Below are 20,910 nucleotides of genomic sequence, written 5' to 3'. Positions count from 1 at the left end.
TGTTGTTATTGTTGTTGTTGTTGTTGTTATTATTATTATTATTTTGAAGACCTCTGTGTTGTGGCATTACAGACGTACACGCCTGGTTGGAGAGGGAGGGGTTAAAAACTAAACCATCATTTTACAACCGACAGCGTTGCCTGCAGCAAGATTTGTTTGTTTATGTTTATTTGGATTTATTTGTTTGGATTTGTTTGTTTGTTTAAAAATTGCACTAATGAAGCTGGTGGACCGGAAGTGAGAGAGCCAAAAAACGGAGAATCTTGCAAGATTCAACTTCAAAAATTAAATTCCGAAATCCCCTTCCCAGAGCTTAATCCGAATTTCCTGCTCCAGTATGATTTGGGTACTTTGACTGTTCTCTCTGGACTCTTAAAAGTGTGCAAAACAGATGCTGTTTATTTTTTATTTTTATCCAAAGCAAAATATTCCTTTTCCCCATAGATTCATATCAATTAGAGGGAGATTACGTGTTAAAATTTGTACCCTATGAGTATCATTAAGTGTTATAAGTGTTGTACCTTATTGATGAAAGTATCTTTCTTTTATGTACACTGAGAGCGTATGCACCAAAACAAATTCCTTGTGTGTCCAATCACACTTGGCCAATAAAAAATTCTATTCTATTCTATTCTATTCTATTCTATTCTATTCTATTCTATTCTATCTATTCCATTCTATATTCTATGCTATTCCATTACATTCCATTTCATTCTATATTCTATTCTATTCTATTCCATTCTATATTCTGTTCTATTCTATTCTGTTCTATTCTATTCTATTCTATTCTATTCTATTCCATTCCATTCCATTCCATTCCATTCCATTCTACTATTCTATTCTATTCCATTCCATTCCATTCCATTCTATTCATTTTGTCTATTCTATTCTATTTTCTAGTTTAGTCTAGTCTAGTCTAGTCTATCTGGCAGAGTTTTGGTGAGTTTTTGTCCTGAATCCGGAGGCCTTACAACACTTCATTCAGTGACTTTCAAAGTTACAAGAGCACTGAAAAAAGTGACTGGTGATCATTTTTCACACTTACGACCACTGCAGCATCTTCCATAGTCACGGGATCTCAGTTGCTTGGCAACGGACTCGTATTTATGACGGTTGCAGAGTCCCAGTCGAAATCACCTTTTGCGGGCTTCAGACAAAGTCATTGGGGAAGCCAGATTCACTTAGCAACCGTGTTACTAACTGAACAACTGCAGGGATTCACTTAACGAATGTGGCAAAAAAGGTCATAAGATGGGCAAAACCCGCTTAGCAACTGTCACACTGAGCAACAGAAATTTGGGGCTCAATTGTCGTAAATTGTTTTTGGCTTGGATGAAGGGAGAAAGGGAATGCTGCTCAGATTTGCAGATTTAAAATTGGATTGGATAGTTTGTACCGTAACATACAAGAATAAAATTCCAAAATAATCTCCACAGGTTGGAGAAATGGATAGATGCAGATAATTCTTTTTTTTTTTTAACTCGGGAAACCAGCCAAATACATAAAGATAAGATGGGAACATCTGCCTTGGCAAAAGTATGTGTGAAAAGAGTCTTGAAATAGGAGTTGTGTGCAAATCAAATGTGTGGCTGCAAATTAAAAAATAAATAAACAGGTAATTTTAGGTTGCATCAAAGAGTAGAGTTTCCAAAAGACAGACAGTAATGGTTCTGGTTTATTTTGCATTTTGTACAGTTTGGTATTGGTTAAAAGTAACAGGGGAAAAAAGGCAATACAACGCAGGCTTTTTATGAAGAATAAATACATTATAGGGATTGAAATAAACCTAATCTTAAGGAAATAAAAAAGGAATATACTGTAGTACTAATCGGGGACATTCTGGCAGTGGAATTCGTGTAGGAAAATCAAGATGATGATTTTCATCATTCTGATGAACAGGGCAAAACTTTTTTCCTTCCTTCCTTCCTTCCTTCCTTCCTTCCTTCCTTCCTTCCTTCCTTCCTTCCTTCCTTTCTTCTTTTTTATTTTTATTTATTTATTTATTTTTGTCACAACAATATACACAAGCATCACACAAAATGATTATATAGTATATAAACATATATGAGGAAATATAAGGAAGTATAAGCATATATATATAAGAAAAAACAATAGGACAGGAACGGTAGGCACGTTTGTGCTCTTATGCATGCTCTTATAGTCCTCTTAGGAATGGGGTGAGGTCAATAGTAGACAGTTTTTGGTTGAAGCTTTTGGGATTATGAGAAGACAGAGTCAGGTAATGTGTTCCAAGCACTGATGATTCTGTTACAGAAGTCATATTTTCTGCAATCTAGATTGAAGTGGTTAACATTAAGTTTAAATCTATTGGTTGCTCTTGTATTATTGCAATTGAAGCTGAAGTAGTCTTTAACAGGAAGGACATTACAATAGATGATTCTATGAGTTAAACTTAGGTCTTGTCGAAGGCGGCGGAGTTCTAAGTTTTTTAAACCTAGGATTTCAAGTCTGGTGGGATAAGGTATTTTGTTGTTTTCAGAGGAGTGGAGAACTCTTCTTGTAAAATATTTCTGCACACGTTCAATTGTATTGATGTCAGAAATGTGGTGAGGGTTCCAGACAGGCGAGCTGTATTCAAGGATTGGCCTAGCAAATGTTTTATATGCTCTGGTTAGTAGTGTAGTATTTTTGGAAAAGAAGCTACGCAAGATTAGGTTTACAACTCTTTTCTTCCTACTTCTTTTCTTCTTTCCTTCCTTCCATTCATTCTTTAATTCTTCCTTCCTTCCTTCCTTTCTTCTTGGTTCCTTCCCTCTCTTTTTTTTCCTTCTCTTTTTTCTTCCTCGTTCCTTCCTTTCTTCTTTCCTGCCTTCCATTCATTCTTTAATTCTTTCTTCCTTCCTTCCTTTTTTTTCTTGGTTCCTTCCTTCTTCCTCCGTTCCTTCCTTTTTCTTCCTTCCTTTATTCAATCTCTTTTTTCTTCTTCTTTCTTCCTCCTTTCTTCTTTCCTTCCATTCATTCTTTAATTCTTCCTTCTTTTCTTTCTTTCCATGTAAAAATGAGGATGGGTTTCAAGCATGCATTGGACTGCATGTCCCTGGAGCAACGGGTTGTAAGTCAAGGACTACCTGCAACACCTCTGCTCTGTGAGCTCCATTAGCTTCTATCAGTAGCTTCTGGCTGCAGTTCAAGGTGCAAGTTGTCACCTACTGTCTCAAGTCCTTTATGGCATGGGGCCTGGCTATCTAAGGGACCATCTGCTCTAGTTTACAACAGTTGGCTTGCTCCGGGTACCATGCATTAACTGAAAATAATAGGGTTGGAAGGGAAATAAAGAACATTCCCATTACAGGTAGTCCTCTACTTAGAACCATTCTTTGGCAACCATTTGAAGCAATGCTGGGTTTCACGCCCTGCCTTCCTTCCACATGCTCGCTGCGCGCACTCACCTTTCACACATAAGCCTGACCTTCCGCACATGTGTTTTGCTCTTGCATGTGCCTTCCGTGCATGCGCCCGGCCTCAAAAACATGGCTAAATAGGACGGCATTACGTCCAGGCAGCTGCAGTCACCACTGCTAGTTCACTCGAACCTGTCAGAACCAGCTGAATACCACCTTTGATTTGAAGCTATAGCAGCACTGATAAAAATGACTTACAACCAGTTCTCACAGTATCACCCTCACAGCATCCGCACAGTCACATGATTAAAAGTTGGGCGCTTGGCAACTGGCATGTATTTATGACTGTTGCAGCATTTATTTATTTATTTATTTATTTATTTATTTATTTATTTATTTATTTGTCAAACACAACTGTATATATAAGTATAAGCATGAAACAACCATACGAATTGGATACAATCAAAGAAAACATTAGGACAGGAACTGTAGGCACGTTGGTGCTCTTATGCACGCCCCTTACAGACCTCTTAGGAATGGGGTGAGCTCAATAGTAGAGTCTTTGGTTAAAGCTTTGGGGATTTTGGGAAGAGACCACAGAGTCAGGTAGTGCATTCCAGGCATTAACAACTCTGTTACTGAAGTCATATTTTCTACAATCAAGATTGGAGCGGTTCACATTAAGCTTAAATCTATTGTGTGCTCGTGTATTGTTGCGATTGAAGCTGAAGTAGTCTTCGACAGGAAGGATGTTGTAACAGATGATTCTATGAGTTAAACTCAGGTCACGCCGAAGTTTTCTAAACCCAGGATTTCAAGTCTGGTGGCATAAGGTATTTTGTTGTTTTGAGAGGAGTGGAGAATTCTTCTTGTAAAATATTTCTGGATACGCTCAATTGTATTAATGTTCAAAGTGTCACATGTACGCAGTTGGCAACTTTCCCAGCTGGTTTCTCACAAGCAAAGGCAATAGGGAAAGCCAGATTTGCTTAACCACCGTGTGGTTCACTAAACAACCACAGTGATTTACTTAACATCCATGGCAAAAAAAGAAAAACGTCCTAAAACTGGGCGTGATTCACAACTGCCTCATTTACTGACAGAAATTTCATTCCCTATCGCGGGAATGAAAGTCGAGAACAACCTGTACACAAGGTCAGGAAAGGGATGCCGTATCAGGGGTGAAATGCTCCCGGTTCAGACTGGATTGCCTGATCCAATAGTGATGATGGCAGGTGGTTTGGAGAACCCGTAGCAAAAATCCCTGCCCCCTCTCAATGCCCAGCTGAGCTGCGCGATCATCAGAGGTTTGGTTTTTTTTACCTTTAAAAGCATTTTTTCTTCAGCCAAAAAAATCCTTTTAAAAGTAAAAAAAAAAGATTCTGATGATTGCGTGGCTCAGCTGGGATCGTCAGAATCTTTTAAAAGCATTTTTTTACAATCTCTTTGAGTGAAGAGGTTGTAAAAAATGCTTTTAAAAGGTTCTGGCGATCAGGCAACTCAGCTGGGATCGTCAGAACCTTTTAAAAGAATTATTTTACAACCTCTTCGGCCAAAGAGCTTGTAGAAAAAATGCTTTTAAAAGTAAACAAAAAAGCCTCTGATGATCGCACGGCTCAGCTGGGATCGTCAGAGGTTTTTAAAAGCATTTTTTCTACAACCTCTTCGGCCGAAGAAATTGTAAAAAAAATGCTTTTAAAAGGTTCTGGTGATCAGGCAACACAGCTGGGATCGTCAGAACCTTTTAAAAAAATTACTTTACAACCTCTTGGTCCGAAGAGGTTGTAGAAAAAAATGCTTTTCAAAGTCAAAAAAAAAAGTTGGCCACGCCCACCCAGTCACATTAACCCCCCCCACCAAGCCACGCCCACAGAACTGGCAGTAAGAAATTTTACATTTCATCACTGTAATGCTAAAATTATATTGACATGGGGCAAAACGTCCCAAACTATTGCCTTCATTACCCAAAAACATATTCGGGGTTCAGCAAAGAGTTTCATTTTGTGGCTTTTATGAAGGCAGGAGTGGAAAATCCTATTCCACACGTGTAGGTGCTCGAAATCATGAGGGCCTCCTCAGAGATCCCAAGATATTGTGAATTGTTGACCGGAAAGACTTCAAATGGTCCTTCCTTTCTTCAAATAACATTTTGCACTGAATGACAGAGTTGGAAGGGACCTTGGAGGTCTTCTAGCCCAACCCCCTGCTCAAGCAGACTGGCGGACTTCAACTCCCAGAACCCCCAGCCAGCAAAGCTGGCTGGGAATTCTGGGAGTTGAAGTCCGCCAGGCTTAAAGTTGCCCAGGTTGGAGACCCCTGTCCTACACCATTCTGGACAAATGGTTGAACAAAACAAAACCAAAAAAAAAAAGAGAATTAAATGCAGAAATTTGCACTTTTCTTTCCTCCCCATGGAGATAACACCCACGGAGGTATAATAGAGAGGCTATAAAACTCAGGAGAGATCCGATCCATCTGATCATTTCTGCATTTCCTCTTTTTCTCTTGAAAGCTATTTTTTTTTTTTTGAGAAAAAATGTCAGAAAGTCATGCTAGTCTTGCTTTATGTCCAGAATGCTCAACCAGCTGCCAAAACCCATAATTGTTCGCCATTTGTAATAGCAATAGAATAACAGAGTTGGAAGGGACCTTGGAGGTCCTCTAGTCCAACCCCCTGCTTAGGCAGGAAACCCTACACCGCTTCAAATGGTTACCCAACATCTTAAAAGCCTCCAATGTTGGAGCATTCATGACTTCTGGAGGCAAGTAGTTCCACTGATTAATTGTTCTCCCTGTCAGGAAATTTCTCCTTAATTCTACATTAAATCTCTCTTTAATAATCTTCCGTCCATTATTTCTTCTCCTGCCCTCAAGGTATTTTGCAAATTAGTTGACCTCTTTTATTTGTGATAGCCTTTCAAATATTGGAAGACTATTGTTAAGTTCGGGAAGTAACGAGGCTGGAGACCAGGGTAGTGACAACAGCTCTTTAATATAGGGTGAACCCAGCAACAGGCTGGGGAACAAACCTCTCCTTTTATACAGTTCTCCTGACGGCTTCGTCCAATCAGCAACGTGCTGATTTCCCGCTCAAATATTTAAAAGAACATACAAGAATACATAACACTCCTCCCCTCCCAGAAAACACTTTGCCTCTATTTACATTTTATTTACATGTTATTTTTCGACGTAGTCACGCAAATAACCTGGGCGTCTCCTAGTTCTTTCAGACCTCGCGGTTCAGTTCTGGTGGTGTTTTGAGCTGTTCGGAGGGTCTGTTTTCCTCCCAGCTCTTTCTCTAGGCCATCGGGCCCTGGATTATTGGCAGATTCTTTTCTTGGCCATCCGCCTGGATTATTTTGTAATTTTCCTGCTGTTTTCCTCGAACCTGATGGCGCCGCTGGACCTCCGGGACCTCAGCTAAGTCTTGCGCCTCCCGGTCATGGTCAGCTGTGGGTTCAAATAAGGAGGGTCATAATTTGTTTCTTTGGCTTAGTTTGTTCAGTTATTCGCTCCTTATCTGATCTATGTGGCGCCCATACTCGGTTGTCTTGTAATTCACCAAGTATGACTTTGGGCCGGTTGCTTTATTATTTGTCCTGAGCCAACTGGGGCCGTCCCCATAGTTTCGGGCCCACACCGGTCGCCTATGCCCAATTCCCTTGTTTTGTCTATTTCCCCCTTGTAACCCTCTGGTGTGTAATGGGGATTCAAACGGTCAAGTGGGCACCGGAGTTTCCGTCCCATCAATAATTCGGCTGGGCTTCTGCCTGTAGCAGTGCTTGGGGTTCTGTGCTGAACGGCCAGAAAGAAGTCTATCTTTGTTTGCCAGTCACCTGGCTTGAGCCTGGACAATGCCTCCTTAGCGCCCGGACGGAACGCCTGCAAGGCCATTCGACGCAGGGTGGAAAGGCGCAGAGAGGGCATGTCGGATGCCCTCCTCTGCCAGGTATTCTTCAAACTGGGCTGCCGTGAATTGCGGGCATTGTCGGACACCAGAGTGTCAGGCAACCCGTGAGTTGCGAATAGGTGGCGAGGGCTGCGATTACTGCCTCGGCCGTAGTGGATTTCATGAGTATGATCTCCAACCATTTAGAGAATGCATCGACAACCACTAGGAAGTTTGGCCATGGAAAGGGCCAGCAAAATCAATGTGGATTCTTGACCAGGGCCCTTGGGGTTTTCCCATTCCTGACTGGGGCTGTTGGGGTAGAGGTCTGGACTCTTGGCAAGCCTGGCATTTCCTACCCTCTCAGCAATCTCTGAGTCCATGAGTGGCCACCACACATAGCTTCGCTAGCCCCTTCATCCTTACGATCCCTGGGTGACCTCGTGGAGGAGGTCCAATACCTTTCCCTTAATTTATCAGGAATTACCACACGATCACCCCATAACAGGCACCCCTTGAGCCGAGAGCTCATCCCGCTTTTTAACAAATTCCTTTGAACGCTCACGCAGCGGGCCACCCTCTTGTACCCAACCGAGTACAGTCCTTAACATAATGTCCCGGTATGATGCCCGAGCCACTTCCTTAGATGTGACTGGGCCAGAGTCCAAAGAGTCAATAAGCAGGATGCCCCGGAGGGTCTTCGATGGCCCTGGTAGTGGGCATCTGCTTAACGCGTCTGCATGCCCCACTTCTTTTCCTGGTCGATGCTGCAGCTTATGCGAATAAGCGGCTAAGAAAATAGTCCATCGGGTCAAGCGTGGCGAAAGTGCCACAGGCGTTGGGCGGTCGCCAGCCAGTATCCTAGTAGCGGTCTGTGGTCAGTCACGATTTCAAAATCCGCCCAAAAACATATTCGTGGAATTTTTTCACCCTGACACAATGGCTAGTGCTTCTTTGTCTAATTGGCTGTAGTTCCTCTCTGGGAGGACATCGTTCTAGAGTAAAAGCTATAGGGGCTTCTGTGCCGTTTGGAAGTCTATGGCTGAGTACAGCCCCACCCGTAAGGGAGGCATAAACCAGCACTAGGGCAATGAGTTATGATATTGGATGAGCAGGCTATCACTTGAGAGCAGGTTCTTTACTGCTTCAAAGCCCTATTTTCCGACTTTCCCAAGACCAAACAGTATTTTTCCTAAGAGCCTATGCAGCGGTTCAGCAGTCGCTTTGTTTTTTAAAAAACGTAAAAATTCACTAGCCCCAGGAATGCCTGTAGCTCTGCTTTGTTTTTGGGCGCTGGAGCCTTTCTAATTGCCTTGACCTTGCTCTCAGTGGGTGAATTCCTTTCTTGTCTATCCGGTAGCCCAAGAAATCGACGGATTCGACCCCTATCTGGCATTTGTTACCTTGACTTTTAATCCGGCTGTCCGGAAAATGCCCAGAACCTTTCTTAACGCTCCCCAATTCCTCTACGTTTTCCCCTGAAATCAGGACATCATCGAAGTAGGGAACTACCCCTGGGAGCCCTTGCAGAAGTCGTTCCATTAGGTTTTGGAACAGCCCTGGTGCCACACTCACCCCAAATTGCAATCGGGTGCACTTGAAAGCCCCCCTGTGCGTTACAATCGTTTGGGCTTCGGCTGTGCGGGCGTCTACGGGCAGTTGTTGGTAGGCTTGGGCCAAGTCTAACTTTGCAAAGACTTGCCCTCGCCCCAAAGAGTGCAGTAAGTGTTGCACCACGGGAACCGGTAAGCGCTTTTCTGTAAGGCTTTGTTAAGCCGCCTTGTAGTCAGCGCAAATTCTAATTGACCCGTCTGGTTTTATTGGGTGACGATTATGCCTCCCACTTTGCGTGATCGACTGGCACCAAAATCCCTGATTTATGAGCTTATCTAGCTCCTTGTCAATTTTGGTTTTAGGGCAAAAGGGACCCTCCTCGCCTTAAGCCTAATGGGCGCTACCTGGGGGTCTAAGTTGAAGGAAATAGGGGTCCCCTTGTACTTGCCCAGGCAGTCCTTGAAGACATCTTCGAACTTGTTAAAGAGAATGTCTTTCAGGTTACAGTCACTTCTGTAGATGCCAGTCACCCCATGCCCAGGGCGAAACCAGTCTAGTCCCAACAGACTGGGTGAGTCCTTCGACGATCGTGATGGGCAGGGTCTTCTTATGTGGTCCGTGACTCGACTCGGACGGAGGTGGTCCTCGAACAGGGATGATTCCTGGTAGTCGTGGACTGAGCCGTTGTGCTTGCAGGTGGCGCTCGCGACTGACGGCAGTGACCGCCAAAGTGTCCCAGGACATGATGGTGATCGCTGATCCCTGGGGTCTACTCCGCATTCGCCTCGTCCCTTTGTCGCGTTTCTCGGTTCGGCAGACCCTTCCTCATCTTCACCGCCGGATTCGGTCTGAACCTCCTCCTGGTGCACTGGGGTTGGCTTCGCCGCCTTTGGTGGGACAGGCTTTGCAGTGTCTCCGCCGCTTGGGTGGACATTTCATGTGCTCTGGCTTCGTCCAGAGTGCCAGCGTTAGGTTGCTCTTGCTAGCAGCCGCCGCAAACGGATGTCTTGACCGGATGAGTTGCTCGAGCACCTCGCAGGTCGCGGTATCCGCAGTCCTTGACGCCTTAGGGCGGCCATGTAGTCACCGGCGGATTCGCCCTCCATCTGCCTTCGCTCTCAATTCAAACCGCACGTATTTGGACGGCGTGCGAAATGGTTTTTAGTAAAGTCTGTAGAGTTGGCCACGCCCACCCAGTCACATTAAACCCCCCCCACCAAGCCACGCCCACAGAACTGGTAGTAAGAAATTTTACATTTCACCACTGTGCCGCATGTAATGCTAAAATTATATTGACATGGGGCAAAGCGTCCCAAACTATTGCCTTCATTACCCAAAAACATATTCGGGGTTCAGCAAAGAGTTTCATTTTGTGGCTTTTATGAAGGCAGGAGTGGAAAATCCTATTCCACACGTGTAGGTGCTCGAAATCATGAGGGCCTCCTCAGAGATCCCAAGATATTGTGAATTGTTGACCGGGAAGACTTCAAATGGTCCTTCCTTTCTTCAAATAACATTTTGCACTGAATGACAGAGTTGGAAGGGACCTTGGAGGTCTTCTAGCCCAACCCCCTGCTCAAGCAGAAGATCCTACACCAGGGGACTCCAACCTGGGCAACTTTAAGCCTGGCGGACTTCAACTCCCAGAACCCCCCAGCCAGCAAAGCTGGCTGGGGAATTCTGGGAGTTGAAGTCCGCCAGGCTTAAAGTTGCCCAGGTTGGAGACCCCTGTCCTACACCATTCTGGACAAATGGTTGAACAAAACAAAACCAAAAAAAAAAAAAAGAGAGAGAATTAAATGCAGAAATTTGCACTTTTCTTTCCTCCCCATGGAGATGACACCCACGGAGGTATAATAGAGAGGCTATAAAACTCAGGAGAGATCCGATCCATCTGATCATTTCTGCATTTCCTCCTTTTCTCTTGAAAGCTATTTTTTTGAGGAAAAAATGTCAGACAGTCATGCTAGCCTTGCTTTATGTCCAGAATGCTCAACCAGCTGCCAAAACCCATAATTGTTCGCCATTTGTAATAGCAATAGAATAACAGAGTTGGAAGGGACCTTGGAGGTCCTCTAGTCCAACCCCCTGCTTAGGCAGGAAACCCTACACCGCTTCAAATGGTTATCCAACATCTTAAAAGCCTCCAATGTTGGAGCATTCACGACTTCTGGAGGCAAGTAGTTCCACTGATTAATTGTTCTCCCTGTCAGGAAATTTCCCCTTAATTCTACATTAAATCTCTCTTTAATAATCTTCCGTCCATTATTTCTTCTCCTGCCCTCAAGGTATTTTGCAAATTAGTTGACCTCTTTTCTTTGTGATAGCCTTTCAAATATTGGACGACTATCACCCCTAGTCCTTCTCTTTGTTAGGCCAGGCACCCAGTTCCTGCAACCATCCATTGTATATTTTATGTCAGGGAATTGCGCAGCGGGTGATCAAATGAAGTCAGAGATGTTGAAATGAAGCAGGCAGGTAGTTTTTTATAAATAAATATATTTAATGTCTATGTTTACAGTTCATAAGATAGTCAGGCCCATCACTACATCATGAGGTAAATCACAGAGCGCGCGCACGCACACAGAGAGAGAAAGAGAAGAAAAAGGCGGGAAAAAAGGAAACTCCCCCTTTACACCCAGCAACCAATCATGAGGTAGATTGCCTCAGGAGCCCGCACTCTCCAACCTATCAGCTACCATTGTGTGTGTTCTAACCCAGGGGTCTCCAAGCTTGGCAACTTTAAAGACTTGTGGACTTCGACTCCCAGAATTCCTCAGCTGGATGTGTCTGTTTCTTTTTCTCTCACCCTCCAAAGTGGAGAGATTGCAGAGGAAGGGATTATAAGAGAGTAAGCAAAGCTGGCTGAGGAACTCTGGGAGTTGAAGTCCACAAGTCTTAAAGTTGCCAAGCTTGGAGACCCCTGTTCTAACCCACTACCCACTTTATTATTCCACTATTAAATATCTTAACATTTTAGCCTCCAGTCCCCTAATCCTCTTTGTTGCTCTTCTCTGCACTCTTTCTAGAGTCTCAGCATCTCTTTGGTATTGTGATCGGATTCAAAGTGTGGCCTTATTAGTGCAGGATAAAGTGGCAACTATCACTTCCCATGATGAACTTGATGCTATCTCTTCTATTGATGCAACGTAGGATGGCATTGGCTTTTTTTGGCTGCCGCCAAACACTGCTGGCTCTTACTTAAATGGTTGTCCACTAGGATTCTTGGAGCCTTCTCACTGTTAACTGCTGTTGAGCCATCTTTTCCATATCTGTGCATTTGGTTTTTTATTTATTTTTTATTTATTTATTTATTTTATTTGTCACAACACTATATATAAGCATAATATATAAGAATAGAATAGAATAGAATAGAATAGAATAGAATAGAATAGAATAGAATAGAATAGAATAGAATTTTTTATTGGCCAAGTGTGATTGGACACACAAGGAATTTGTCTTGGTGCATATGCTCTCAGTGTACATAAAAGAAAAGATACGTTCATCAAGGTACAACATTTACAACACAATTGATGGTCAAATATATCAATATAAATCATAAGGATTACCAGCAACAAAGTTACAGTCATACAGTCATAAGTGGAAAGAGATGGGTGATGGGAACTATGAGAAGATTAATAGTAGTGCAGATTCAGTAAATAGTTTGACAGTGTTGAGGGAATTATTTGTTTAGCAGAGTGATGGCCTTCGGGAAAAAACTGTTCTTGTGTCTAGTTGTTCTGTTGTGCAGTGCTCTATAGCGTCGTTTTGAGAGTAGGAGTTGAAACAGTTTATGTCCAGGATGTGAGGGATCTGTAAATATTTTCACGGCCCTCTTTTTCACGGCATGAAAATAACTATATAATATATAAGAAATATAAGAAATATATTTCTTGCTTAAGTGTAAACCTAAGTTCAATCATTTGCTCTTCAAAACCTATATCTCTACCCAAAAAAAAAATAACAACCACACTTTGACCCAATTTGGAGTAATTTCTTTGGGAAGCAAGATATATTGGAAGCACTGTTTCAATATTTGAAGGGTTACTACCACAAAGAAGAAGTGGTCAACATCTGTGGCTCAGACTGGTAAGTCTGTCTGATATTAACACAGCTGCTTGCAATGACTGCAGGTTCTAGTCCCACCAGGCCCAATGTTGACTCAGCCTTCCATCCTTTATAAGGTAGGTAAAATGAGAACCCAGATTGTTGGGGGCAATAAGTTGACTTTGTATATAAATATATACAAATAGGATGAAGACTATTGCTAACATAGTGTAAGCCGCCCTGAGTCTTCGGAGAAGGGCGGGATATAAATGCAAATAAACAAAAAAACAAAAAAACATATTTTCCAAAGCACCAGAAGGATAGGATAGGATAGGATAGGATTTGGAAGGGACCTTGGAGGTCTTCTAGTCGAACCCTCTGTTCAGGCAGGAAACAAGATGCAGAACAAGAAGCAATGGGTGGAAACTGAGCAAAGAGAGAAGTAACCTAGAACTAAGAAGAAATTTCCTGAGAGTTATAACAATCAACCAGTGGAACAACTTGCCTTCAGAAGTTATGGGTGCTTCCAACACTGGAGGCTCTTAAGAAGGGACTGGACAACCATTTGTCAAAAATGATATAGAGTCTCCTGCTCGAGGAAGAGGTTGGACTAGAAGACCTCCAAAGTCCCTTCCAACTCTGTTATTCTGTTATAATCTCAAAATCTTGAAAGCTTTACAACATTTCTTTCTCTTGAAATTTTCCCTTCCTGGCCCAAGCTCACGTTTTCTTCCTGTATATTTTCCTGAAGACCATTTCTGACCTTCTCTAGATGATCCCCTAACAAGACCATGTAATGTCAGGGGGCTAATCTAACTCCCTCGTGATCAATTAACCCAGTTTCCTTGTTTGCATAACAGGCTAACATTCTCCTCTTCTTGCCCTACTTTAAGTATCCTTATGCAAACATGACTGTGCTGAATTATTGACTGCAAGCCCCACTGATTAATTTTGTACTTTATAAATAGTCCTGCAGGGTATTCACATAAAACTAGTACAGTGGAACTGTAATAGACAGGATTTCTTTTCCCTAAATTTTCTATATTTCGATCCTGCCTAGATTCAGGAGCGAGAATTTGTGTAAAAGATGGAGAATTATGGGTGGTCCTAAATCGAAGACTACCTGTACAGATAATCCTTGATTTATGACCATAACTGGGAGCAGAATTTCTGATGCTAAGCAAGATGACAATTGAGTGAGTTTTGTCTGATTTTGCAACCTTTTTATGCCACGGTTGTTAAGCACATAACTGCGGCTGTTAAGTGAATCACCAGGTCGTAAAGCAAATCCACCTCCCACCCTTTGCTTATCAGAAGCCATTTGGGCAGGTAAGAAATGGTGGTCGATTGAACACAGCAACTGTTGTAAAAACATGCAGTTGCCCAAATTTTGATCATGTGACTACAAGGGCCTCTGGTGGCTCAGGCTGGTAAGACAGTCTGTTATAAACACAGCTGCTTGCAATTACTGCAGGTTCAAGTCCCACCAGGCCCAAGGTTGACTCAGCCTTCCATCCTTTATAAGGTAGGTAAAATGAGGACCCAGATTGTTGGGGGCAATAAAGTTGACTTTGTATATAATATACAAATGGATGAAGACTATTGCTTTACACAGTGTAAGCCGTCCTGAGTCTTCAGAGAAGGGCGGGATATAAATGCAAATTTAAAAAAAAAGGAAGTTGAAATAGTTGTTAGTGTGAGGGACAGATGTAAATTACTATTTTCAGTTCAGGTAGTCCTCGACGTATGACCACAATTGACCACCCCAAATTACTGTTTGCTAAGTGAGACAGTTGTTAAGTGAATTTCGCCCCATTTTACCATTTTTCTTGCCACAGTTGTTAAGTGAATCACTGCAATTGTTAAGCCGGTAACACGGTTGTTAAATGAATCTGCCTTCCCCATTGACTTGGCTTGTCAGAAGACTGCAAAAAGGGGGACTACGTGACCCCAGAACACGCCAACAGTCGTAGGTATGAACCAGTTGCCAGAAATCTGAATTTTGATCATGTGACCATGGGGATCACGCAACAGTCGTAAGTGTGAAAAATGATCCTATGTCATTTTTTTCCCCATCGCCATTGGGGATGCCATAACTTCAAACGGTCACTAAACAAATGGTTGTAACCTGAGGACTTTTGCAGAATGGAACAGCACCACTGAGACTGTTCCCTATTTTACATTCAATAATATTATGCCAAGATCTCTCCTTGACCAAAATTCCTGGGAGCTCCGAAGAGTGAATTAAAAAAATACAAAGCTTTACCTTTGACTCGGTTGTTTCTGGCAAGTTTTTATAAATGTTCCATTTGGGAAAATTCAGCAGAGGCTGTCACCTGTTCAGGCTATTACTGGCAGCTGATGGATATCTTTTTAAAGAGAATAATGAAACCTCCGGTCTTCCTTTTTTTTTTTTTTTTCCAACCCAGAGGGGGGAAAATAATCATTTTCACCTGAATTAAAGTAACTTTGATCTTCGTGTTTGATTGAACTTTCTTCTCTTGGCTTCAGAGAGAATAGATTAATAAACACTTTCAAATGGAAAAAAAAATTGTGTTGGGAAAGAAAGAGGTTTCATTTCATCTCTTTAAGCAGCTCACTTTGTTGCTAACCTCTCTGTCTACCTGCTTTTCCACTTTCGCTCTCTACCTTTTTAGATTGCCGATCTTTTTTTTTTCTTCTTCTTCTTTTCCTTTTATAAAAACCAGCTCATCCATTAGACCATTCCGTGCGAAGTTCTCCTCTTTTTTTTTTTGTTTCCTTTGTTGCTATTAATCCCGAAATGGGCAGATGATCAAAACAACAGCATCAACAACAACAACAAATCGCGATATTATTTTTAATCAGGCTGAATGAAAGAACAAATCAGAAAGAGGAGGTTGTTGTTTTTTTTAATCTCCCCCGCCCCCCCCGGCAAAACTGCGTCGTACATCTGTCGTGTTTGGGATTAACGGAAGACTTTGAAAGAGCTGAAGACTTGTTCAACAGACTATCAAGCACAAGTGACCTCATTTCTGTTCTTACAATATTCTCATTAATAAAAGCAGAAGGGCTCCAGACATCTGTTAACTCGGTTTGTAGGTACATTGCACCTAATTTGCCGACAGGCAATATTACACTGCATGTAATTTGCCGACAGGGATATACAGATAACAGATTAACACTGTTGGAAGGGACCTTGTAGGTCATCTAGTCCAACCCCTGCCCAAGCAGGATACCCTACACCAGTGTCGGCAAACCTATGGCGCTTGCCAGAAGCATCATGCGAAACCATCCCGCAAAGAATGTGCAGCCTCGCTGACTCCTATTCCGCGTTCCTGTGATCACACACGCACCGGTCCGCTCGGGAACATGGAAGACCAGCGTTCTGGCACACATGCGCAAGCTGCCACCCAACCTTCCGGGTTGACGTTGCATGTGTGCGCGATGGCCAACTGTTCGTTGGGTGTGCTTCCATGGTATCCCAGTGTTTGGGTGCCGGCTCGCGCAGGCGCGATGGACCGCCGCTCTTCCGGGTATCGGCGCTCCCGCCCACGTGAAAGCCAACAGGGCCGCGCATACCTCAAGGGATGGTTTCACGTGCCACTTCCGGCACGCAGGCACGTCAAAGGTTCACCATCATAGCCCTACACCATTTCTGACAAATGGCAATTCAATCCTTTCTTGAAAGCCTCCAATGATGAAGCTCCCACAACTTCCGAAGGCAAGCTATTCCATTGGTTGATTGATACAGGTAGTCCTCAACTTACGACAGTTCATTTAGAGACCGTTTGAAGTTACGACGGCACGGGGGGGGAAGCGACTTACGAGCATTTTTCACAGTTACGGCCTTTGCCATGCCCCCATGCTCACGCGATCAAAAGTCAGATGCTTGGCAACAGATTCATATTTATGACCACGGCTGTGTCCCAAGGTCGTGTAATCATGCGATCCCCTTTTTGCGACCTTCTGACAAGCAAAACCAGATTCACTTAAGAACTGGGTTACTAACTGATCACCTGCAGTGATTCACTTAACAACTGAGGCAAGAAAAGTCGTAAAATGGAACAAAACTCACTTAACAAATGTCTCACTGAACAACAAAAAAGTTGGGCTCAATGGCGGCCGTAAGTCGAGGACTACCTGCACAAAACACTGCAGAGAGAGGCTCTCCAAATAATTGAAGGATGTTTTTGAGCTAAATGACGTGAGTCATATGTTTCCATCTCTGCTCCAGCATTCTTTGAGGGGTGCTATTTGACTGAGGTAAGGGAGGCCATCTCTGTTGAGGCCCCATAGAATAGAATCATAGAGCTGGAAGGATGATGGAGGTCTTCTAGTCCAACCCCCTGCCCACGGCAGTCGTCCTTATTGTTGTGGCCCACCAGCAGTCAGCAAAGCTGGCAGCAGATTCGGACAGTGAGGAGGTTGGGGAGGAACATAGGCCAGTCCTGGAGTCTGGGGAAGGCTCTGATGAGGGCTCTGCGTCTGAGGCAGAGTGGGGGTCAGACCCGTCTGACAGTTATCAGCTGCCTTCGTAGTCAGACATCAGTGAGGCAGAAGAACACCTGGAGCCTGTTCCCAGTGTGTGCATGCGCAGAGTTGCCAGACAAAGGGAACAGTTAAAGAACAAGGGTCGACTTGGGAGTAAAGCCACAGGTGGACAGTGAATGGCCTCTCCCAGAGGGAATAAGAGAGGAGCAAAAGGAGAGTGGAGTTTGCAAGACACAATTAGTTTGCTTAATTGGTTCGTGACTCTCCGAGACTCCTTGCCAAGTTTTGAAGATATCACTACTGGCCTCACCAGAGATATCAAAACCAAAGTGGATCGATAAATAAAAAACTATTCCACATAATCCTTTACTTTGGTCATTCCGGCAGTACCACACTAGACTGCTGTCCATCTATCCTTAGCCTCTCAAATATACTACCCACAACGGATCCCAATTTATAGGTAGTCCTCAAGGTACGACCACAGTAGAGCCCAAAGTTTCTGTTGTTAAGGGAGACATTTGTTAAGGTACTTCTGCTCCATTTCACGGTGTGCTTGTCACCGTTGTTAAGTGAATTGCTGTAACTTGTTAAATTAGTAACACAGTTGTTAAGTGAATCTGGCTTCCCCAACAGACTTTGTTTGTCAGAAGGTGATCATACGTCCTTGGGACACACAGCAACGGTCATAAATATGAACCTGTTGCCAAGCGTCTGAATTTTGATCACATGGTCATGGGAATGCTGCAAAAATCGAATGAAAAATAGGAGGCGTTTCCTGACACTTCGAACAATTAACCAGTGGAACAACTGGCCTCCAGAAGTTGTGGTTTCTCCCACACTGGAAGTCTTTAAGAAGAAATTGGACAACCATTTTTCTGAAATGGTATAGGGATTCTCCTGCTTTAGCAGTGGGTTGGACTAGAACAGGGATCTCCAAATTGTCAAAATTGGCAATGCTTTATCGAATCCTGTTCCTGTCAAGAGTGGCGTTCCTCAAGGCAGCGTCCTTGGACCAGCACTCTTTATACTATACATTAATGATCTTTGTGACCATATCTCAAGTAATTGTGTTCTCTTTGCTGATGATGTCAAACTATTTAACACCACAGACAATACTTCTATCATTCAAAACGACCTTGATCATCTAACCGCTTGGTCTAAAAATTGGCAGCTCCAAATTTCAACCAGCAAATGCTCAGTCTTACATATAGGAAAAAAGAACCCTAAAACTAAGTACATACTAGATGGACATTACCTTACAGACGACCCCCATCCCGTTAAAGACCTTGGAGTTTTCATGTCAAATGATCTAAGTGCCAAAGCCCACTGCAACTACATAGCAAAAAAAGCTCTAAGAGTTGTAAACCTAATCTTGTGTACCTTCTTTTCCAAAAACATCACACTACTAACCAGAGCATATAAAACATTTGCTAGACCAATTCTAGAATACAGCTCACCTGTTTGGAACCCTCACCACATCTCTGACATCAATACAATTGAACGTGTCCAGAAATATTTTACAAGAAGAGTTCTCCATTCCTCTGAAAACAACAAAATACCTTATCCCACCAGACTTGAAATCCTAGGCTTAGAAAACTTGGAACTCCGTCGCCTTCGACAAGACCTAAGTCTAACTCACAGAATCATCTATTGTAATGTCCTTCCTGTCAAAGACTACTTCAGCTTCAATTGCAATAATACTAGAGCAACTAATAGATTTAAACTTAATGACAACCGCTTTAATCTAGATTGCAGAAAATATGACTTCTGTAACAGAATCATCAGTGCTTGGAATACTTTACCTGACTCTGTGGTCTCTTCTCATAATCCTAAAAGCTTTAACCAAAAACTTTCTACTATTGACCTCACCCCATTCCTAAGAGGACCATAAGGGGCCTGCATAAGCGCACAAACGTGCCTACCATTCCTGTCCTATTGTTTTTCTTTTCTTCTTTCTATATATATATATATATATATATATATGCTTATACCTCCTTATATTTACTCATATATGTGTTTATATACTATATAATCTTTTTATATGATACCTACATATATTGTTGTGACAAAATAAATAAATAAATAAATAAATAAATAAATAAATAAATAAATAAATAAATAAATAAATAAACAAACAAACAAATAAATAAACCTTGGCAACTTTCAGCCTGGAGGACTTCAACTCCCAGAATGCCCCAGCCAGCCAACTCCCAACATTCTGAGAGTTGAAGTCCTCCAGGCTGAAAGTTGCCAAGGTTGGAGACCCCTGGACTAGAAGACCTCCAAGGTCCCTTCCAACTCTGTTGTTCTGCTATTCTGAGTCACCGCTGCATAAAATCTGGGATCTAGGACTCCTAGCTTTGCCCGGTTGTCTGAAGTCAAGTCTGACCGTACGTTTTTGGGTTGGGGAAATGCCAGACATATATCGTCGGGCGCGCACATATGTGGGTGGGTGGGACAGATACTTTTGGCCCTTGTTGGCAATGCAGGGAACGTGGGTCACCCATAGTGCATAATTGAAGTCTTAGACTCTAGCTGTTGACAAGCCAAAACACCCAGTAAAAAGTAACTGCAAAAAGACCTTGATTTTTTGTATGGTTGCATTGTGGAGATAATAGCCTGGTTGTGGGGGGGAGACCCTGTGCATGACATGGACACCCACCCACCCCTCAAATAAGGAGTCCCAATGCATGGAACATTCTTTGAAGAGGCCATTTGCATTATTACAGGGCGACTTCCATTGAAGGGAAAGGTTGCTGCTGAACGCATTCCTTGCGCCTTGATTAGGGATGCTGAGTAAAATATTAACAAATGATGTGAAGGAACAACACAGATGGTGTCAGAACACTGGCAGGATCCCAAATGCATTCGGTGTTTTTCCTCTTTCTTTCTTTCTTTCTTTCTTTCTTTCTTTCTTTCTTTCTTTCTTTCTTTCTGTCTGTCTTTCTTTCCTTTCTTTCTTTCTTTCCTTCCTTCGCTTCTTTGTCTTTCTCTTTCTTTCTTCCTTCCTTCCTTTCTTCCTTCTTTGTCTTTGTCTTTCTTTCTTTCCTTATTCCTTCCTTCCTTCCTTCTTTCTTTTCTCTTTCTTTTCTCTTTCTTTCCTTTCTTTCTTTCCTTCCTTCCTTTGCTTCTTTCTCTTTCTTTCCTTCTTCCTTCCTTTGCTTCTTTCTCTTTCTTTCTTTTCTTCTCTTCCTTCCTTCCTTCTTTCTCTTTCTTTCTCTTTCTTCCTTCCTTTCTTTTCTTTCTTCTTTCTTCCTTCTTTCCTTCCTTCCTTTCCTTCTTTCTCTTCCTTTCTTTCCTTCTTCCTTCCTTCCTTCCTTTCTATCTTTTTCTCTTTCTTTCTTTTTCTCTTTCTTTTCTCTTTCTCTTTTCCTTCCTTTTCTTTTCTTTTTTTTCTTTCTTTTCTTCTTCTTTTCTTTTTTCTTCTTTCTTTCTTCCTTCCTTCTTCTTTCTCCTTCCTTCCTTCCTTTGCTTCTTTCTCTTTCTCTTTGTTTCTTTCCTTCTTTCCTTCCTTCCTTTCCTTCTTTCTCTTCCTTTCTTTCCTTCTTCCTTCCTTCCTTCCTTTCTATCTTTTTCTCTTTCTTT

The sequence above is a fragment of the Ahaetulla prasina genome, chromosome 3, assembly GCF_028640845.1.
Source record: "Ahaetulla prasina isolate Xishuangbanna chromosome 3, ASM2864084v1, whole genome shotgun sequence".
Classification (NCBI taxonomy): Eukaryota; Metazoa; Chordata; class Lepidosauria; order Squamata; family Colubridae; genus Ahaetulla; species Ahaetulla prasina.
Note: the sequence above shows the minus strand (reverse complement) of the source record.